The sequence below is a fragment of the Nerophis lumbriciformis genome, linkage group LG02, assembly GCF_033978685.3.
Source record: "Nerophis lumbriciformis linkage group LG02, RoL_Nlum_v2.1, whole genome shotgun sequence".
NCBI classification, from domain to species: Eukaryota; Metazoa; Chordata; class Actinopteri; order Syngnathiformes; family Syngnathidae; genus Nerophis; species Nerophis lumbriciformis.
In genome coordinates, this window is record NC_084549.2 from 39837738 (window position 1) to 39846139 (window position 8402).

At 43.3% G+C, this 8402-nt stretch overlaps 1 long non-coding RNA gene across 1 annotated transcript; it reads left to right on the plus strand.

Annotated features, from left to right (window-relative positions):
* Positions 1-348: 348 nt before the first annotated feature.
* Positions 349-2831, plus strand: LOC133608794 (uncharacterized). Its single transcript, XR_009815632.1, has 3 exons — positions 349-416; positions 2252-2327; positions 2395-2831. It is a non-coding gene; the product is annotated as an uncharacterized lncRNA (long non-coding RNA).
* The last annotated feature ends 5571 nt before the right edge of the window (positions 2832-8402 follow it).

The window sequence follows — 8402 nt, forward strand, 5'->3', positions numbered from 1 at the left end:
ACAATAATTTGCAAATCCTTTTCTACCTATATTCAATTGAATCGACTGCAAAGACAAGATACTTAACATTCAAACTGGTAAACTTTGTTATTTTTTGAAAACATTTGATCATTTTGTCATGTCTGTGATCATGTTTTGTTTAGTTATGTTTTGCTTGGTTTTTGGACACTTTTTAGTTCTTGTCTTCACTCCCTTGCTTTGTCGCCATAGTAACCATTAGTTTCACCTGGTTCACATCCTCATGTCATGCACCTGTCTCACGTTTTCACATTTTGAGTCACACACCTGTTTTCACTAATCATGTCACCAGTATTTAAGCTTGTTGTTGCCAGGCAGTCGGCCTGGTGACATCATCCATACTACCTCTGCTACCCATGATATTCCTGGTACTATAGTTCATGCTTCATGCTGCCACAGTAAGTGTTCTTGTTTCGTGTTCATAGTTAATTGCCTTTGTGCTAGTCTTTTGGTTTCATTAGTCAAGTTTGTTCTCTGCCATTGTGTGCGCCTTTTTTTGCTTCTTTTTTTTGTATAGTGTTTAAATGAATATGTATTTACCTTCACGCCATGTCCAGTCCAGCTTTACTTGCATCTCGGGAAAACAAACAAACCATAGTCCCCGCCTTGACACATTTGGAATTTGATGCCTGCAACATGTTTCAAAAAAGCTGGCACAAGTGGCGAAAAAGACTGAGAATGTTGAGGAATGCTTATCAAAAACATATTTGGAACATCCCACAGGTGAACAGGCTAATTGGGAACAGGTGGGTGCGATGATTTGGTATAAAAGCTGCTTCCCTGAAATGGTTAGTTACAAGGATGGGGCGAGGGTCACCACTTTGTGAACAAATGCGTGACCAAATTGTCGAACAGTTTAAGAATAACATTTATCATCAACAAGCAATTACAAGGAATTTGAGGATTTCACCATCTACGGTCTGTAATATCATCAAAAGGTTCAGAGAATCTGGACAAATCACTGCACATAAGCGGCAAGGCCGAAAACCAACATTAAATGCCCGTGACGTTCGATCCCTCAGGCGATACTGCATCAAAAACTGACTTCAGTGTGTAAAGGAAACCACCACATGGGCTCAGGAAAATTTCAGAAAAACACTGTCAGTTACTACAGTTTGTCGCTATATCTGTAAGTGCAAGTTAAAACTCTACTATGCAAAGCGAAAGCCATTTATCAACAACACCCAGAAACACCGCCGGCTTCGCTGGGCCCGAGATCATCCAGGATGGACTGATGCAAAGTGGAAAAGTGTTCTGTGGTCTTACGAGTCCACATTGTTGTTCAAATTGTTTTTGGAAACTGTGGACGTTGTTTCCTCTGGACCAAAGAGGAAAAGAACCATCTGGACTGTTAAAGGCGCAAAGTTCAAAAGCTAGCATCTGTGATGGTATGGGGGTGTATTAGTGCCCAAGGCATTGGTAACTTACACATTAGTGAAGGCACCATTAATGCTGAAAGATACATACAGGTTTTGGAGCAACATATCTTGCCATCCAAGCAAAGTCTTTTTCATGGACGCCCCTGTTTATTTCAGCAAGACAATGTCAAGCCTCATTCTGCACGTGTTACAACAGCGTGGCTTCGTAGTAAAAGAGTGCGGGTACTAGACTGGCCAGCCAATAGTCCAGACCTGTCTCCCATTGAAAACGTGTGGCGCATTATTAAGAGTAAAATACGACAACGGAGACTTAAGCTGTACATCAAGCAAGAATGGGAAAGAATTGCACCTGAAAAGCTTCAAACATTGGTCTCCTCAGTTCCCAAACGTTTGAGTGCTGTTAAAACCCTGTGCCAACGTTTTTGCAATGTGTTGCTGCTATTAAATTCTAAGTTAATCATTATTTGCAAAACAAATGTACGTTTCTCAGTTCGAACATTGAATATCTTGTCAATGCAGTGTATTCAGTTTAATATATAAGTTGAAAGGGATTTGCAAATCATTGTATTCTTTTTTTTTATTTACGATTTACACAACGAGCCAACTTCACTGGTTTTGGGTTTTGTACATTGACCTGATCACCTGTATAACAACTTGCAACACCTTTCAGCTAACTATAGGAGCATGTCCATCTATTCATCCATTTTCTACTGATTGTCCCTGTTGGGGTCGCAGGGACGGCTTTAAGGCACAAATACATGATTAATGCAATCATCTTGTGTGATTATTTGCATCCCTAAATGTGTTAACTCTGACATTTTTGTCTTCCTTTGTCCTTGTGCATTTCATAATAGTGTTTGCACAAATCCGCCAACAACATCCACAACCCATCTGATACCCCTGATTGTTACTGTCTGCTGCCACTTTGTGGTTTGTATTATCAGTTTTTCTTTGTTGGTGCAGTAGACCTGGTTCTTACATTTCTCCTTCCCCCTAGAGATCCTGCGTTCCCCATGTGGGCGGAGTTGTGAGACATGCACAGCTGTTTCCAAACTACCCGATACCTCTCAAGCAGCGTCTTGACAGCTGAAAGGCACTCGGCGATTCCACTCCTCGACTCTCCACGTCAGAAGTTTCCTATGATTCCCGAGTTTTTTGATGCTTACCTTTTTGGTTTTTCCCAGTGCCATACATCTTAGTGTTGAGTGGTAGTTTGCACGTCTTGCAACTCCAACCCAAGTCTAGTTATTTTTGTATATTAGCTTTTGTTCTTTTTTCTACGGTGCTCATTTTGTTTTCTCTTTTTTGCACCGTCGCCTTTTGTTATCTCCTGTTTGGATCATTGTTGTGAGTACTTTTCCATAAGCAAAATAACTGTTTTACTCAATGTCTGTCTGCATCCTTGGGTTCCTCTCTGCTGCATTTAATAGCATTGTGACACTGATATTACCTTTCGCATCAAATAAGGGTCAACCAGCCAATCTGGGTTTGGGAGACATTAACTTGTGATTAAAAGTAATGACTTTTAACTGCTTCAGTTGTCTTATGTATTAAGTGCATTTTTCCAGGTTGGCACATACTTGCCAACCTTGAGACCTCCGAATTCGGGATATTTTGGGGGGGTGTTGAGGTGGGCGGGGCCGAGGGGAGGGGTTAAGGGGGGAAGGAGTATATTTATAGCTAGAATTCACTGAAATTTAAGTATTTCTTATATATATATATATATATTTATATATATATATATATATATATATATATACATATACATATAAAATAAATACTTGACTTGTGTTGAATTGTCCATCCTCGTTGTATTCTCTGTCACTCGTCGTCGCCCTGACTCTCTTCTTTGTCTCCTTCTTGTTGTGTGTGCAGTTGTGCACTCTCCAAAAGCCGTAGATGTTATAACGTGACTGGGCCGGCACCTATTTATATGAAGGAAAAGCGGATGTGACGACAGGCTGTCCTCACTCAGGTCCGCACGGACCTAGAGGGGGCGTGCCTTAAGTCCGGCTGGAAATCGGGAGAAATTCGGGAGAATGGTTGTCCCTGGAGGTTTTCGGGAGAGGCACTGAAATTCGGGAGTCTCCCGGAAAATTCGGGAGGGTTTGCAAGTATGGGTTGGCGTATTCAGCACTTTAAACCATACTTGCCAACCTTGAGACCTCCGAATTCGGGAGATGGGGGGAACGGGGGGCGGGGTTAAGGGGGGAGGAGTATATTTATAGCTAGAATTCACTGAAATTCAAGTATTTGTTTTATTTATATATATATATATATATATATATATATTTGCTGGGAGCGTCTGGCAGAGTCTCCTGTCAGAGAGAGTTTCAATTCCCACCTCCGGAAGAACTTTGAACATGTCACGAGGGAGGTGCTGGACATTGAGTCCGAATGGACCATGTTCCGCGCCTCTATTGTCGAGGCGGCTGATTGGAGCTGTGGCCGCAAGGTAGTTGGTGCCTGTCGTGGCGGTAATCCTAGAACCCGTTGGTAGACACCGGCGGTGAGGGATGCCGTCAAGCTGAAGAGGGAGTCCTATCGGGTTATTTTGGCTCATAGGACTACTGAGGCAGCGGACAGGTACCGACAGGCCAAGCGGTGTACGGCTTCAGCGGTCGCAGAGGCAAAAACACGGACATGGGAGGAGTTTGGTGAGGCCATGGAAAACGACTTCCGGACGGCTTCGAAGCAATTCTGGACCACCATCCGCCGCCTCAGGAAGGGGAAGCAGTGCACTATCAACACCGTGTATGGCGAGGATGGTGTTCTGCTGACCTCGACTGCGGATGTTGTGGATCGGTGGAGGGAATACTTCGAAGACCTCCTCAATCCCACCAACACGTCTTCCTATGAGGAAGCAGTGCCTGGGGAGTCTGTGGTGGGCTCTCCTATTTCTGGGGCTGAGGTTGCTGAGGTAGTTAAAAAGCTCCTCGGTGGCAAGGACCCGGGGATAGATGAGATCCGTCCGGAGTTCCTTAAGGCTCTGGATGCTGTGGGGCTGTCTTGGTTGACAAGACTCTGCAGCATCGCGTGGACATCGGGGGCGGTACCACTGGATTGGCAGACCAGGGTGGTGGTTCCTCTCTTTAAGAAGGGGAACTGGAGGGTGTGTTCTAACTATCGTGGGATCACACTCCTCAGCCTTCCCGGTAAGGTCTATTCAGGTGTACTGGAGAGGAGGCTACGCCGGATAGTCGAACCTCGGATTCAGGAGGAACAGTGTGGTTTTCGTCCTGGTAGTGGAACTGTGGACCAGCTCTATACTCTCGGCAGGGTCCTTGAGGGTGCATGGGAGTTTGCCCAACCAGTCTACATGTGTTTTGTGGACTTGGAGAAGGCATTCGACCGTGTCCCTCGGGAAGTCCTGTGGGGAGTGCTCAGAGAGTATGGGGTATCGGACTGTCTGATTGTGGCAGTCCGCTCCCTGTATGATCAGTGCCAGAGCTTGGTCCGCATTGCCGGTAGTAAGTCGGACACGTTTCCAGTGAGGGTTGGACCCCGCCAAGGCTGCCCTTTGTCACCGATTCTGTTCATAACTTTTATGGACAGAATTTCTAGGCGCAGTCAAGGCGTTGAGGGGATCTGGTTGGTGGCTGCAGGATTAGGTCTCTGCTTTTTGCAGATGATGTGGTCCTGATGGCTTCATCTGGCCTGGATCTTCAGCTCTCATTGGATCGGTTCGCAGCTGAGTGTGAAGCGACTGGGATGAGAATCAGCACCTCCAAGTCCGAGTCCATGGTTCTCGCCCGGAAAAGGGTGGAGTGCCATCTCCGGGTTGGGGAGGAGATCTTGCCCCAAGTGGAGGAGTTCAAGTACCTCGGAGTCTTGTTCACGAGTGAGGGAAGAGTGGATCGTGAGATCGACAGGCGGATCGGTGCGGCGTCTTCAGTAATGCGGACGCTGTATCGATCCGTTGTGGTGAAGAAGGAGCTGAGCCGGAAGGCAAAGCTCTCAATTTACCGGTCGAGCTACGTTCCCATCCTCACCAATGGTCATGAGCTTTGGGTTATGACCGAAAGGACAAGATCACAGGTACAAGCGGCCGAAATGAGTTTCCTCCGCCGGGTGGCGGGGCTCTCCCTTAGAGATAGGGTGAGAAGCTCTGCCATCCGGGAGGAGCTCAAAGTAAAGCCGCTGCTCCTCCACATCGAGAGGAGCCAGATGAGGTGGTTCGGGCATCTGGTCAGGATGCCACCCGAACGCCTCCCTAGGGAGGTGTTTAGGGCACGTCCGACCGGTAGGAGGCCGCGGGGAAGACCCAGGACACGTTGGGAAGACTATGTCTCCCGGCTGGCCTGGGAACGCCTCGGGGTCCCACAGGAAGAGCTGGACGAAGTGGCTGGGGAGAGGGAAGTCTGGGCTTCCCTGCTTAGGCTGCTGCCCCCGCGACCCGACCTCGGATAAGCGGAAGAAGATGGATGAATGGATATATATATATATATATATATATATATATATATATATATATATATATATATATATATATATATATATATATATATATATATATATAGATACATATATATATATATACGTGTATATATATATATATATATATATATACGTATATATATATACATATATATACGTGTATGTATATATATATATATATATATATATATATATATATATATATATATATATATATATATATATATATATATATATATATATAAAATAAATACTTCAATTTCAGTGTTCATTTATTTACACATATACACACACATAACACTCCTCTCTACTACTTGCCATATTTTTGAAGCAATGCATGATGGGAATCCGGATGTTTTGTGTCAGTGTATTAACGTGCCGGCTGGAATAAACACACGCTGAGCAATAGCTCCCTGCCTGCCTACTTTATGTGTTATAGAAAAACCTATGGATAACGGAGACATATATAATAGTCTCCTTCTTGTTGTGTGTGCAGTTGCGCACTGAGCTCCAAAAGCCATAGATGTTACAACCTGACTGGGACGGCACGCTGTTTATATGGAGGAAAAGTGGACGTGACGACAGGCTGTTCTCACTCAGGTCCGGCTGGAAATCGGGAGAAATTCGGGAGAATGGTTGTCCCGGGAGATTTTTGGGAGAGGCACTGAAATTTGGGAGTCTCCCGGAAAATTCGGGAGGGTTGGAAAGTATGCTTTAAACAGCAGATATTGTTCAATTGTTTACTGTGGTTCAATTTAGGCTAGTGTACAAATGCATTTATAATACTAGTCATACAACTTAGTCTAGTGTATAAATACAGTTTATGGTGACGGAGGATTTATATGACAAGCGTTTCCATATTGACACAATGTCATAAATGTGAGTGATTGTTTATCTGTACAAGTTGTGTGATGGATACACTCCCAGTCTCCTTCGACTAAAGCCCTGCTGGGACAAGCATCCACAGAGAAATGAGCAAATAAACAAAATAAATAACTTGAATGGCATGTGATCGTAGGGAAAAAAACAGCGGACAAAACACTATTGACTCAAACCTGGATTAAAGAATCTAGGCGCAATGAACCAGTGGTTTCACATTGAGTAATGGATTGCAGCTACATTTGAATGATCTACCAGAATTTCCACAGCCTGCTTTGTTTGCATTTGGGGTCTTTTTGTTCTGTATTGTAATTGTCTGCAATGAGGCCACTTTTTTAACAGTGTGTTATTGTGAGAAGAAAACAAATGGCCTTTTCCCATACAAGTGTCATCAAAATGGATGCATCTGGGCACCATGAGCCAAGAACACCCTTTTATTAAATACAGCAGAAAAATCAAAAATAACATAAAGGCTGAGCACAGAAATGTGTTTTCAGTTTCAGGTAATTCTTGTAAGACACCTGGATGTAGTCATCTATGGTTTAAATATACTGTCGCTAAAAGCCTTGAAATTTGTGAGAAACATAATATAAAAGGTTCATTCTCGAAGTTCAAGGAAACACTGAATGAATATGCCAAATGCAAATACTGTACATTTCATTGTCATTGCAAAGAGCCTTGGGTGTGAGTGTGTGTGTATGTGCATGTGTGTACTTCTAAAAGCATGTAGGAGAGGGATGGGCCACTTGCAGGGACACTTTTTCTGTAAAGCAATCACCAATGTGTCCATGGAGTATGATTAATAACCCACTCATCTCTGAAAAGGGGAAAGTCTTTGTTGGGGTTATCTTTGCGTCTTTGGAGTTAACTCCAGAACACGTACGACAAATATCAATACAGTCTCCAAAAGTTACTGGTGCATTCCAAGAGTTGTTCCAAGTATTGTATGTATCAGCAACTAATTACAATAGAATTATATTTGATTTTCAAATCTGGTTATGAAGAAATATATTTGGACAATTGCCACTGCCGTCCATTCTATATTCTTATTTAGATCACAATTGGTTGGCTATGGAAGTCCTACAAAAGTCCTTCCGAATGACTAATGCGGTGGTATCCAAACTATGGCCCTTTGGACAAATGCGGCCCGCTGGCATCTTCAGTCTGGCTTGCGAGACGTCCCAAAATTTGTTATCAAGTCTAGCCGGGGGCCATATCTCAAATTAAATTTTGATTAATTTACTGTCTGATGTTGCAAAAATGCTACCATTTTCTCGATATTGTTGGTAATTTTGGTCAACGACCATGAGTTTTATATTGAAGAACCATGAGCATAGAATCAATTTTTATGACCCATTTCAAACAACCTTTTCCCGCTACAACCAACACAGAAAGTCAACACACATGATCGCACATAACATACAACATTTTCACTAAACTTTGTGGTCATTATAAAAAGTGTCTAGGCACCATACACAATTTAGAATTACACCCAGATAAATCAATTTCAAGGCATAATGGGTAACTTACAAAACAATTCCTCTCCATACCATACTTGCCAACCTTGAGACCTCTGATTTTGGGATGTGGGGGGTGGGGGGCGTGGTTGTGGGCGGGGAGTGGTTAAGAGGGGAGTAGTATATTTACAGTGAAGTATTTCATATATATATATATATATATATATATATA